Source organism: Castor canadensis, chromosome 2 (genome assembly GCF_047511655.1).
Source record: "Castor canadensis chromosome 2, mCasCan1.hap1v2, whole genome shotgun sequence".
Taxonomy (NCBI): Eukaryota; Metazoa; Chordata; class Mammalia; order Rodentia; family Castoridae; genus Castor; species Castor canadensis.
In genome coordinates this window covers 182,600,010-182,613,281 of record NC_133387.1, presented here as the reverse complement: position 1 = coordinate 182,613,281, position 13,272 = coordinate 182,600,010, and the positions used below count along the sequence as shown (strand labels likewise).

Here is a 13,272-nt window from a genome sequence, read left to right as displayed (position 1 = left end):
ACTGCTTTTAGCTGGACTCTGTTTGGGTTTTTTTGATCACGGGCCTAGCTGCCTATTATTTCAGGACCTGACTTTAAGCTTGTTTCATGAGCCTCTTAGAGTACCTTTTTAGAATCAGGTACGGAAACAACCGGTTTATATTTAGCACTTTTAAGTTTGTCATTTGGGAAAATTTTACTGCCTTCTAGTTCTGTCTGTAGCATAAAATAGTCCCAAGTACTTAAAAGTGTGCTTAATGTTCTGTTAGAATTCAATACACTTATTTCCCTGATGTTTATCATATTAATTAGTAACGGAATTTTGGCAAAATTCATACTGTAGATGAGAAGTGATTAAGAGGATCTGCATATAAGAAAACGGTGTGTGTTATTTCCTCCAGGGTGAAATTGGTTTCCTTTGGTTCCTCCTTGGGCTTAGGTTCCTCTTCTCTAAAGTCCTTCATGGGTTGTTTTGGATTAGAAACAACTAATATGATTATGAGGCCCTTGGCAAATGTAAATGTGTTTTTTAAATGCTTAATAAGTCTTATGTGAGAGTTAACACTGTTATATATGCCAGTGGTTTTAGGGCCACTTTTTCAGGTAGTAACTAGCATCACACACACACACACACACACACACACACACAATTTTGGTAGTTATTAATGACACGGTTATATCAATTCTATTGGTGGTGTAGTACTACTTTATTGTAAGTTATAAATCATAAATCATTGTAGACAGTGTGTAAAGGAAACTTTAAATGTGTTGACCGCTTAAAAATATTGTATGTGTTCAAAATCTGAAGTTTTGTAGGCTTGCATTTTAGGAGTTTATTGTTAAGGATTAAAAAGATTTTCTGGCATACAAAATTGTATGCATTCCTGATTGGTTTCTTTCTTTCTTTTTTTTTTTTTTTTTTGGTGGCCCTGGGGTTTGGACCCAGGGCCTCAGTCTTGCTAGGCAGGCACCACTCCGCCAGCCCTTCCCCCCCCCCCCATAGGGTCTCTGGAACTGTTCATCTGGGGCTGGCTTTGAACCTCCATCCTCTTGATATCTGCCTTCTCTGTAGCTGGGATTTACAGAAGTGAGCCACCGGCACCTGGCCTTATTTGGATTCTTAGGTAGAACATAAGGGTGTAGTGTATCAAAATTAGAGTGATTAGTGTCTTTTTTTTTTTTCCTTTTGTGGGACTGGAGTTTGAACTCAGCCTCAGGTTTGCTAGGTAGGCACTGTCTGCCAGCCCTTCTTCCCCCCCTCCCCCCCATGATAGGGTCTCTGGAACTATTTGCCTGAGGCTGGCTTTTGAACTTCCATCCTCTTGAGTAGCTAGGATTACAGTCGAGAGCCACTGTTACCCCGCCCTAATTGGTTTCTTATGTTTTTGGTGGGACTGGGGTTTTGAACTCAGGGCTTCATGCTTGCAAAGCAGGTGCCCTACCTCTTGAGCCACATCCCCAGCCTCACAAGTAATGAAGCTGTCTTCATAAATAATGAACATGAAACTTTTTTTTTTTTGTAGTACTGGGATTTGAATTTTGAGCCATTCCACCAGCCCTTTTTTGTGATGGGTTTTTTCGAGATGAATTTCCCTGCCCCACCTCTTCAAAACCCGATCCTCCTGATCTCTGGCTCCCAAGTCACTAGGATTTTGTGTTGCTGTAAATGAAGGCTACGTTATGGATAGTCCTCGTTTGCATGGTAGTCCAAATACATTCTCTTTATGTTTTTTCATCTCTTTAAAGAATGAAATTGAATTTTGAGTTCTTCTGTAAAATGTAATTATTGGAAGGAGTCAAGAGGACTCAAAGTTTTGAGTCACGATTCTTGTAGGTTTTGGTGGTTTCAAGGACAGAAGGCTTCTAGCTTTTCCATTCTAGTCTAGGAAGAGGGATGCCTTTATTCTTGTATTGCTTGTCTTGGAAGATGACTTTAGTATAGTGTCCCATATCATGTTACTAATTGTGCTGAAATGAACATTTAGTGCTTTCTGGTGTTAGTCCTGTAGGTTAATACTGCTTTCCAGGTTGTTTTTAAGGGCTGGTGGAGTGGCTCAAGTGGTAGAGCCCCTGCCTGGCACACATGAGACCCTGAGTTCAAATCCCTGTACTGCCAAAAAACAAAAAAATTACCAGAGTTTTTGAAAAAATACTTCTGTAATGTTGCTAGATTGTCTGGTCTCTTTTACCCTGATGTTTTGAACATGGGGTTCTTTTTTTTTTTTTTTTCCTCACTTTATTGTTGACAGTGTTTCCTGGGGGTCACTTACACCTTCTTGATGGCATTTGGCATTATTTAAGTAGTGAAGAACTTTGTTATATCCACAGATGTCTCAGACATTTATTAAATTTAGTCCTAAGTCACTCTTTCATACCTGTTTTGTTCTTCTTGAAGCTAGGTGTGTAGTATTCCAGCTGCTTTTAATCAGTTTAGTTAGTTAGCACTGGGAAGTGTTAGCTTTCTCCCTTCCCTCAATATCAGATGTCTGCAGATGGAGAAGTTGGTATAAGTCATGGGTTCTGGTCAACATAGTCCCAGTTTACTAATTTACTAATTCATTATGGAACTTAGCTCATTGTTGGAAAATGCTTATGACAGAATTCTTGTCATTAAGTTGAAGTTCGGCTTTGTCAGTCTCTAAGTTTTTTAGTCCCTCCCCGCAGGATATTGCAATAAATATTTACAAAAATACTTCTATGGAAAAAAAAATAGCTAGTAAGTTAAGAGACAAACTAGGCAGGGAAGAGAGGAGTGAAGGGTGGAAAGGAAAATCATATAATTGCCTTAAATGTAAATTTAAAAATGTTACTATGCTTAAGTTTAGTGAGAGATGTAAAATTCCATTATGAAATTGGAAGGTTTTTTCTGTAAAGTGAAGAATAATAAATATTTTAGGCTTGGTGGCTACATGTTTAGTATCATATATAATTTTTTCTGGGGGGATCGTACTGGCGTTTGACTCAGGGCCTAGTGCTTTCTATGCAAGTACTCATATAACAAACACAGTACATTACAGTAAACTGTTTTGCCCAAGGAGAAAGAATGTACTCAAAAATAACAATCAAGCCAGGCACCATTGGCTCATGCTTGTAATCCTAGCTACTCAGGAGGCAGAGATCAGGAAGATTGAAGTCCAAAGCTAGCCTGAAGCCAGCCTGGGCTTCAGACCCTATCTTGAAAAAAAAACCCATTACAAAAAAGGGCTGGTGGAGTGACTCAAGGTCTAGGCCCTGAGTTCAAACCCCAGTACCACCAAAAAAAAGCATAAAAGCCATCCTTAACAGATGTACTGGGGAAAAAAGATTGCAAGTCATAATTTGCCCACCCTTAAAGTGGAGTGTAGTGTTAATGTTGTTTGTATTTTAGATCTGTAAATTTTTTTTGACAGTACTGGGATTTGAACTCAAGGCCTCCACCACTTGAGCCACACCATCAGCCCTTTTTTTTTTTTTTTTTTTTTTTTTTGCAATACTGGAGGTCGAATCCAGGGCTCAAACATGCTAGGCAAGCCTAGACTCTCAGCCCTATGTTTAAAATATAAATTAGCTTGCATCATTAAATCTTTTTTTTTTTTTCCTTTTTTTGGTGACAGGGTCTTGTTATGTAGTACTGGTGAGCTTCTCAATGCTCTGCATCCCAAATGCTGAAATTATAGGTGTGCACCACCACACCCAGATGTCACTTTATTCTTATTTTAATTTTTTTGGTGGTACTGGTGTTTGAACTCAGGCCTCACACTTACTAGGCATGTGCTGTACCACTTGAGGTCTCCGCCAGCTCTGTTTTGTGTTGGGTATTTTCAAGATAGGGTCTTTGGAACTATTTGCCTGGATTGGCTTCAAACTGTGATCCTCCTGATCTCTGCCTCCCAAGTAGCTAGGATTACAGGTGTAAGCTACCAGCGCCTGGCTATATTCTTCCTTTTAAAGCATGAGCTTTAAAAAGCATTTTCATTTTTTGAGTTTAAAAAATTATTTTTGAAAGATCATTGGGCTGGGCAAAGTGGCTCATGCCTGTAGTCCCAGCTACCTTGGAGATGGGGAGATAGGAGGGTTGTGGGTCAAGGCCAGCCCCAGAAAAATGTTAGCATGACCCTGTCTCAAGTCAGATATGGTGGCACAAGTCTGTGATCCCAGCTCCTTGTGAGGCAGAGGTAGGAGGATGGAAGTCCAAGGCCAGCTTGGGCAAAAGGAAGACCCTACCTAAAAAGTAAAGCAAAATGAACTAGGGGCATGGCTCAACTGATAGAGCAAGACTGAGGCCCTGAGTTCATACCTCGGTAGAGCAAAAACAAAAAAAGATTATTTCCTTGTCCTGCTTCCTCTTCTGCTTGTTCTGTCTGTACCCTGCCCTCAAAAGAACCTTGGATAAATGCCTATATTTTGGAAGTAAGGTATATTTATTTGAATTTTTATTTTATTTTTTTTTTGCGACACTGGAGTTTGAACTCAGGACTTCATGGTTGCTAGGCAGGTGCTGTACTGGTTGAGCTACTCCACCAGCTAGTTGAATTTATAAATCAGTGTATTTCATAGAGACTTGTTCTTTTTTCCCTCTCTACTTCCCTTCTTTCTTACATATCTTCCTCCCTACTTTTGCATGTTCACTGAGTCCCAAGCAAGGTACTATGGGTAAATTCTTACATTCCAGGGGATTGCATAATAAGTGATATAGAAAGGATAAATGAGTATAGGAGAAGTATGTCCGAAGTGGTATGTGATCTCTTAAGCTTAAACACTAGATTTGTTTATTTTGGGTTTATCTTAACCTCTGAAGCTTGTAAAATCCTTGAAGCCAGCAACTGTAACCTCCTTATCTCCTATAGGTTCTTATACAACAGTAGGTACTTTATAAGTATTTGTTAAATTACTTTGTGTGTCCCAATTTAACTGATTGGAAAAGATACAGTGGTGAGAATTTATTTAATCACATAAAATTTATTTGTTACAGTAGCCCTTTATTGGTATCATCCATGTTTTATAGATAAAGATACTTAGGCTCAGAGAGATTAAGTAATTTAATAGTGGAATCTCATTTGGAATCCAGGATTACTACCTCCTAAGGTGTAGTAAGTTCTTCTGTACACTTCCTTCTCAGCAACAGTCTTAGTCGCAAAAGCCATTTACAGTCATGTGCTACATAACGGATATTCTAGTTAACCATGAACTGTATATATGATCCTGGCCCCATAATATTATAAATGGAGCTAAAAAATTCCTGTCACCTAGTGCCATCATAGGGCAATACATTACCCCCATGTTTGTGGAGATACAGGTAGTCATACAACATATATGTCAAACATACTGCATTACTGGTCATATAAAGTATAGCACACAATTATGTACAGTGTTATACACTGTACTATTGTGTTACTGGCTTATGTATTTAGTAGAGTATACTTTTATTATTAGAGTGTGTTCCTTTTTGGGGGTGGGTACTGGGACTTGAACTCAGGCCCCACACCTTGAGCCATTCCACCAGCCCTATTTTTGTGAAGGGTTTTTTCGAGATAGGGTCTGTTGAACTATTTGCCCAGGCTGGCTTCGAACCGAGATACTCCTGATCTCTGCCTCCTGAGTAGCTAGGATTACAGGCATGAGCCACTGACACCTAGCTGACTGTGTTCCTTTAAAAGAAGTTAACTGTAAAACGGTCTGCCATGTTATACCAGCAGTAGTCTTACAATCTGGTGTTTATCACATCTCTTTATTTTTATTTTATTTTTGATAGGACTGGGATTTGAGCTCAGGGTCTCGTGCTTGCAAAGCAGGCACTCTACCTCTTGAGCCACACCTCCAGTCCATTTTGCTCTGGTTATTTTGGGGATAGAATTTTAAGAGCTGTTTGCCTTGGCTGGCTTCGAACCACCAGCATCTGGCTTGTTTTTATTTTTGGTGCTGGGGATTAAACCCAGAGCCTTGAACATGCTATGCCCACACTCTACCACTGAGTCAGCATCTTCCAACCCTTACAGCATCTTTCTCTCTACTTTGAATTTTATGGGGGGTGTATTAGATGATCTATAGTAACTCTTGAGTCAGTCAAGAGTGAGTACTCACGTCTGGTGTGGTGGTTCATGCCTGTAATCCCAGCCACTTGGGAGGTGGAGATAAGAGGACTGTGGTTTGAGGCTAGACCAGATTAAAAAGTGAGACCCCATTCTAAAGAATAAACCAGAACTAGCACCAGTGACTCATGCCTGTAATCCTAGCTACTTCGGGCGCTGAGATAGGGAGGATTGAGGTTCAAGGACCGTTTACCACAACATCTAGGTCTGCGTAAATACACTCTGATGTTCTTAGGAAGATAAAGAAGCATTTTTTAGAAGCTATACCATTAAGAAATGCATGATTGTGTGTATGCAGATCTACAACAGTGGTCTTCAGCCCACCTCCATTCATTCTAGGGAAATATATATTGTCTTCAATGACACTAAGATAATGTTTAGATGGGCACCAGTGGCTCATGCCTGTAATTCTATCTACTTAGGAGGCAGAGATCAGGAGGATCGAGATTTGAAGCCAGCCCCTGGGAAACAGTTCTACAGACCCTATCTTGAAAAAAACCCAACATAAAACAGTTCTGGTGGAGTGCCTCAAGTGGTAGAGTGCCTGCCTAGCAGGTGTGAGGCCCTGAGTTAAAATCCCAGGACTGCCAAAAAAAAGTGTGTGCACATCATTTCCCATTATAATAACTTCATATTGCTTCATACTGTCTGTGGTAGCATTTACCAGTTTTTGATTTCAGTTTATCAACATGTCTGTCTCCCACTAGAGTACATTAGAACCAAGGCGTTATCTTAACATAATCTCTCATTTTCTTTCTTTTTTTTTTTTTTTTTTTTTTTTGAGATTGGGGTTTGAACTCAGAGCCTCGTGCTTGCAAAGCAGGCACTCTACATCTTGAGTCACTTCTCCAGCCCATTTTGCTCTGGTTATTTTGGAGATTGAGTCTTGAAAACTATTGGCCTGGGCTGGGATGGGAATCCTCCTGCTATTACTTTCCCAAGTAGTGTAAGGATTACAGGTGTGAGCCACCAGCACCCCGCTGCTGGTTTTATTTTATTGAAAGTACTATGCAGTCATTGTAAAACATGAGTGTCAGCAAGCACAAAGCCCTGAGTGCAAATTCCAGTACAAACCCCAAAATAAAAAATCATGAGTATATTGTTTTTATACCTGTTAGCTTCCCAAAGAATACAAAATTCTTCATAATTCCTTATGTGAGAAGCATGAGGCAATTGATGTCACTAGTGACAAATTTTGAAAGTTCCATAGAATAAAAAGTAAGGTTAAGCAAGGAAAGAAGATAACATGCTCTGTTTATTAGTGACTTTGGTTGAAGTTTTTGGGGGCTCTTACTGTAGGAAAACATGGTTTTAATATGTTGTTAGTCAGCAGTATACATATAAAGAGTTGATAAATCATGATCACATTGGTTCCTGAGTCTTCCCCTTCAGCAGTTTGTGTTCTGTTCAAACATACTTCAACATACTGTGGAAAACCATTTCCAAAAATGATTAAAAGAAAATGGACTAAGTATTAGTTTGCAAACCAAGTCTGAGTTTCAATCACATTTTCCAATGAAGTTGTTAATTTTGATCTACATTAGGTTTGTTAGAAGAAGGGGATTGTAACAAGCAAGTCATTGTGAAATGTTTTCACGATTAGTACATTTTGTGCTGGAAGGAAATAGGTGGGAGTAGTCAACCAGGAGCACTGGAAGCCACCCTCACTTGTCCCCACAATGTTCCTTCCTGCAGCAGATTCCAAAAGGAGAGGAAGGGGGTGCTTATGGTGACATTGGTGGTACATACCCACTGGGGATGCAGATTCCGGGACAGTAGGGTGCTGCTACTATGACAGAGCCATCAGAAATCAGCAGTGACTCTGCATCTCCTTTCTGCAGCTTTTGGAATGGCAGTGAGGCTGCTGCTGAGTACCTTTTCACAATCACTACTGACTGCTTGCTGGTTTGGACCTGCCATGAAGGAAGGCTTAAAATGAGGCCAATTCATTGTTGCTTCATTGAGTGGGCTGGCATTCTAATTCCTGACTTCTTCCTTTTTTAGACCTATTTTGAACAGCAATACATAGCTATAGCACTTTTTGACAAAAACAAAAACACAATTTATGAATCACAAAATATATAGAACAAAATGTAAAAGTCCCCAATTGACTACTCTCTCTAGAGATATCCACTATCTGTAATTTAGGGTCCATTCCTCAAGTCCTTATCCCTTTTCCTAAGTAGTTCTGAGAAAATTGGATGGTCAGCATCACCCTTGAAAGTGATTTACTGACTTCAGCAAGTAGTTTTTTTTTTTTTTTTTAACATTTATTCCCTAAGTCTGACAATCAAGTACTAATAATTCCTTATATTGTAGAGCAGTTTACAGTTTCATATCTGCTGATACATTAAAAATCTCAAAATAATGTGTTTTATGAGATTTGTATAGCTTAGGCAACCTTTCCAAGTCACCCACTCATAACTTTTTAAAAAATGTAGATCTCAAACTGGTGTTCAGACTTTGTCAAGTGATTTCTTCTAAACTAGTGATTCTCAGATTTTAACATGAGTTCACATCATTTAGGATCATATTAAAGAGAAGAATCTGAGTCAGACTGGGGTGGGGCCTGAGACTCTGCATTCCTTACCAGCTCCCAGGAGACATCATTGCAGCTGGTCTGGGAATCACATTTACGTAGAAAGGCTCCATACCATAGTTGCTTTTACTTCAGAAAGCTTGGGGTCTGGTAGAGTGGCTCAAGTGGTAGAATGTCTGCCTAGCAAGCGTGGAAGCGCACAGTTCAAACCTCAGTACTACCAAAAAAAAAAAAAGGAAAAAAAGAGCATGTCAGATTTTTCTTTTTCTTTTTTGGTGGTACTGGGGCTTGAACTGAGGGCTTCATGCTTGATAGGTAGGCGCTCTACCACTTTGAGCCACTCCACCATCCCAGATTTTTTTTTTAAGGAAGTGATGGTAGGGTATCTTATTTATATATTAAGTTTTCATCTATTATACTATTGATATTTTTAAAAGCAGAGGTGGGATTTTTTTTTTTTATTTCTGAACTAGGGATTGAACCCAATGCTTCATGCTTCCCTAAGCAAGTGCTGTACCATTTGAACCATGTTCCTAGCACATATATATACATTATATATGTATAATATGTATAATAATAAAATACATATATGTATTTTTTTTTTTTTTGGTGGGACTGGGGTTTGAACTCAGGGCTTCATGCTTGCAATGTAGGGATTTTACCAATTGAGCCATATCTCCAGTCTATTTTTGCTCTGGTTATTTGGGAGAAGGGGTGTTATAAATTATTTGCCCAAGTTGGCCTCAAACCTTGATCCTTCTAATCTTAGCATCCCAAGCAACTAGGATTACAGGTGTGAGCCACCAATGCCCAGCCCAGAGTGGGACTTTTTAATAAAACTGGTTCTGGAATTTTTTTCTTAAAAAAAAAAATCTATATTATACATTATAATATACCATATTAATAGTGTATATTGGTTTCTTTGAATTTTTTAAAAGAAGTGTCTAAAATTTTATGGTAAAGATATATTTGTTTAATAAATTCATATTAATAATCTTCTAGGTTACTATAGGTTACCTGAGTTTTAATATTAGAAACAATGCTGTAATACACCACCTAGCATACAGTTTCTAAGTATTTCTTTAGGAAAACTCCTAGAAATGAAATTGCTGGGAAAAAGGTATAATAAATATAAAAAAAAATATTGCCACATTGCCCTCCAAAAAAAATCTGCTTTCACCAATAACTGTTATCTAAATATAATTGTTGATTTAAATATAATAGTTAATTCTTAGTTACTTGAGGTGAAAATTAATATTGAAACCTTTTCCCAGTGCCATATTGAATATAAACTACATAAAGATGACACACTGATGCAACTGAAGTATGTAAAGGGCTCCGTGGACCTTCCATGCGGATCATGAACCAAACCATTACTGAATTTCTGAGAAGACAAGAAAGGGAATCGGGAATGGGGGACATCTTTAGGCTAAAAAGATACTTCTGATACTAAAGTCATTTAGTCTTTAATTCATGCTAAGTAGTTGGTTTTAAGTTGAACTGATAATTCTGGATAGATTATTTTTTTCCTTTTAAAAATAGAGCCCATGTATAAAAACCTAATTGTTAAGTTGTCAGAACACGTCATTTAATTTCATATTGTATTGAATGTATTGTCCAATTGATGTGATAAATGAAAGTAATGAGAGTGATAATGAGTGTATGTAGCATGGTGTTTTAATAAATGCCGATGGGTGATATTTAAGAAGTGTTATATAGTAATTACAGTTCAGGAGCCTGAGTGGAGTTTTGATAAATCATTAATAGAGAATAGTAATTAGACAGGCTTTTTTCTTGGGACCTGTGGTAATATGTCTTTGTAAGAAAGTATAGGTTTCTGACTTGTCTTTGAAAATCAGTCAGTTCTTTTCATTTAAAAGCTTCACTGTAGGGTGGGTGTGTTTGGTAAATGCCTGGAATTCTAGTGCTCAGGAGGCTGAGGCAGGAGGATCACATACTCAAGCCAGCTTGAGCTACATTGTAAGAATCTGTCTTTAAAAAAATAAAAATAAAAAGCTGGGTGTGGTGGCTCACATCTACAATCCTGGCTACTCAGGAGGCAGAGATAAGGAGGATGGAGGTTTGAAGCCAGCCCAGGGCAAATAGTTTGTGAGACCCTATCTCGAAAAGTACCCATCATGAAAAAGGGCTGGTTTTGTGACTCAAGGTGTTCAAACCTCAGTACAGCCAAAAAAAAAAAAAAAAAAAAAAAAAAGCTTCATTGTACATTTATGTACTTGTAAAACTGGTAAACTTCTTCAAGTCCCTGATGTGATAGTGTTTCTAAAGTTTGAAGATTTGAGAGACTTAGAAATAAATTGAGCTACCTCTTCATTTACAGAGGCAAATAAATACTGAGGCTTCAAGAAAGCAGGTAACTGTCCTGAGGTCATACAGTCAGGCAATGTCAGTTACCAGACTAGATCTCAGATCTCTGGACTTCTGTTGTCCTTTCCACTGTGCCTCCAGGGCTCTTAAACAAGAGAGATTCCTTTAAAATACTAATTAGGTTTTTTTTTTTTTTTTTATGGTACTGGGGCTTGAACTCAGGGCCTCACAATTGGTAGGCAGGACCTCTTCCACTTGACCCACTCTGCCAGCCCTTTCTTGTGTTGGGTATTTTTAAAATACAATCTCATGAACTATTTGCCTGGCTGGCTTCAAACTTCAATCCTCCTGAGCTCTGCCTTCTGAATAGCTAGGATTATAGGCGTGAGCCTGGCTGGCGGTAATAAAATTTTGCTTTTTTTTTTTTTTAATAGCTCCACATACTTGTTTTTGTAGCATAAGCATTTTATTCATTTTTAAACAGTGGAAAGCTTTGATGTGAAACTTCCATGGATAAGTCAGGGTCTACAGAGACAAAAAAACATTAAAAAATAATACCTTGCCAGCTGGGCACTGGTGGGAAGCTGAGATTAGAAGATCATAATTTGAGACCAACCTGGGCAAATAGTTCCCGAGACCCTCATCTCCACAATAACCAGAGCAAAATAGGCTGGAGGTGTGGCTCAAGTGATAGAGCACTTGCTCTGTAAGTGTTACGTCCTGAGTGCAAATCCCAGTTCCACAAACCAAACCAAAACAAAAACCTATTCAAGAATTCTAAGTGAATACTTGTTCTCAAAATATTTAATTAAAAATTTTTTTTTCTGTGCTGGAGATTGAATCCAGGGCCTCAAATATACTAGGCAAGCACTCTACCACTGAGTTACGTCTCTATCCTAGTCTCAGAATATTTCTTGAGTGCCCACTATGTGCCTCACTGTTGTAGGAGCTGGAGCTGTAGTTATTAAGGCAACAGATAAAAGTTCCTGCCCTTCTTGAAAAATGAACAAACTGAGAGTTGTATATACTTAACAGTTTTATGGCTAATTAGAAATGCAAATTCCTTAGTGTTAGAAAAGATTCTGTATTCAGAACAGAATTAGACTTAGGCATGTTCTCTGTAGTTCTTCACTTTTTAAAAATACATCAATTTTCAAGCATCGTTTTACTGCTCTTTATTGTGATCATAACACTTTCCAAAATTTTCTGTCGACCTTTGAGCCTTGGCAGAAGCAAAGGGAGGAGTGAGGCCAGTGAGAAGCTGTTATGAATGGAGTGTATGGCAGCTGTACAAGGGTACTGTTGGTTTCCCAGAGCTAAGCAGGTTTCTTTTTGACATTGTTCTAAGAGATGCTGTAAATGTACAGGCAGAAGTAAACAAAAGGCAGGCATTTTTCGCAACTGTGGGACTTGGAAAGCAAAATAAAATTGGCCAAATGGAGGATGGGCTAAGTAGGAAATTATTTTATCCTTTAGAAATTTTTTGGTGAATGTATTTTAAGCTTAAACTACACATTTGTGCTTTGGAGATTAACTGTTGTCAGTTTAAAATTCATTAAGTCATAAAGGCAGGTTGTTTTGGTTTTAAATGTCTTATATACTTGAATTATTCACACAGGGACTGTTTGGAATTTTTTTTAGGGGTTATGCTATATATATACACACATTTGTGTATTTTTAAATATATATATAATACATTTGTATATATAAGGCCTCTTGGTAGGTAGGTACTCTTATCACTTGAGCCAGGCTTCCAGATCTTACTGATTATGGTATTTTTCAAATATGGTCTTGTGTTTATTCCCTGGGTTGGTCAAGACCTGGATTCTCCTGTTTATGTTTCCTGCATAGTTGGGATGACAGGAGTGGTACACATACTATCACGCCCAGTTTTTATTGGTTGAGATAGGGTCTTGATAACTTTTTTTTGGCCTGGAATCACCATCCTCCTGATCCCTGCCTCCATAGTAGCTAGGATTAAAGTTGTGAATCACTGCTGCTGGCTAGAGGTTATAAATATTTGGGGCATTTTATCAATATCAGAAGAGTAGGTCTGCTAGTGTGTTTTCTTTATGGTCTGGTTTGTGTTAAATAGTTGAAGACTTGGAGCTGTTAGTGGAGTGCTGATTTCCCTGGTGAGACACTGATACATCTCAAAAAGATCTTGAGAAAAGCAGATACTTAATCTTCAGAGATTTTTACAAGGTCATATTCTAAGGAAGCACAAATAATATTTGTGGAAGGTGCATGGTCTTAGTTTGAAAATGCAAATTAAGTGTTTTGGAGACATTTTGTGGTATATCATAAGGTGTGATACATATTTTCAGTTCATTGTCATTAAATACTTACTAATTACATA

At 38.2% G+C, this 13,272-nt stretch overlaps 1 protein-coding gene across 2 annotated transcripts in view; it reads left to right on the top strand.

Moving 5' to 3' along the window:
- Cbl (Cbl proto-oncogene) overlaps positions 1-13,272 on the top strand; it is a 76,542-nt gene that overhangs the window by 1,135 nt on the left and 62,135 nt on the right. The gene's annotated exons all lie outside the window — the stretch shown is intronic.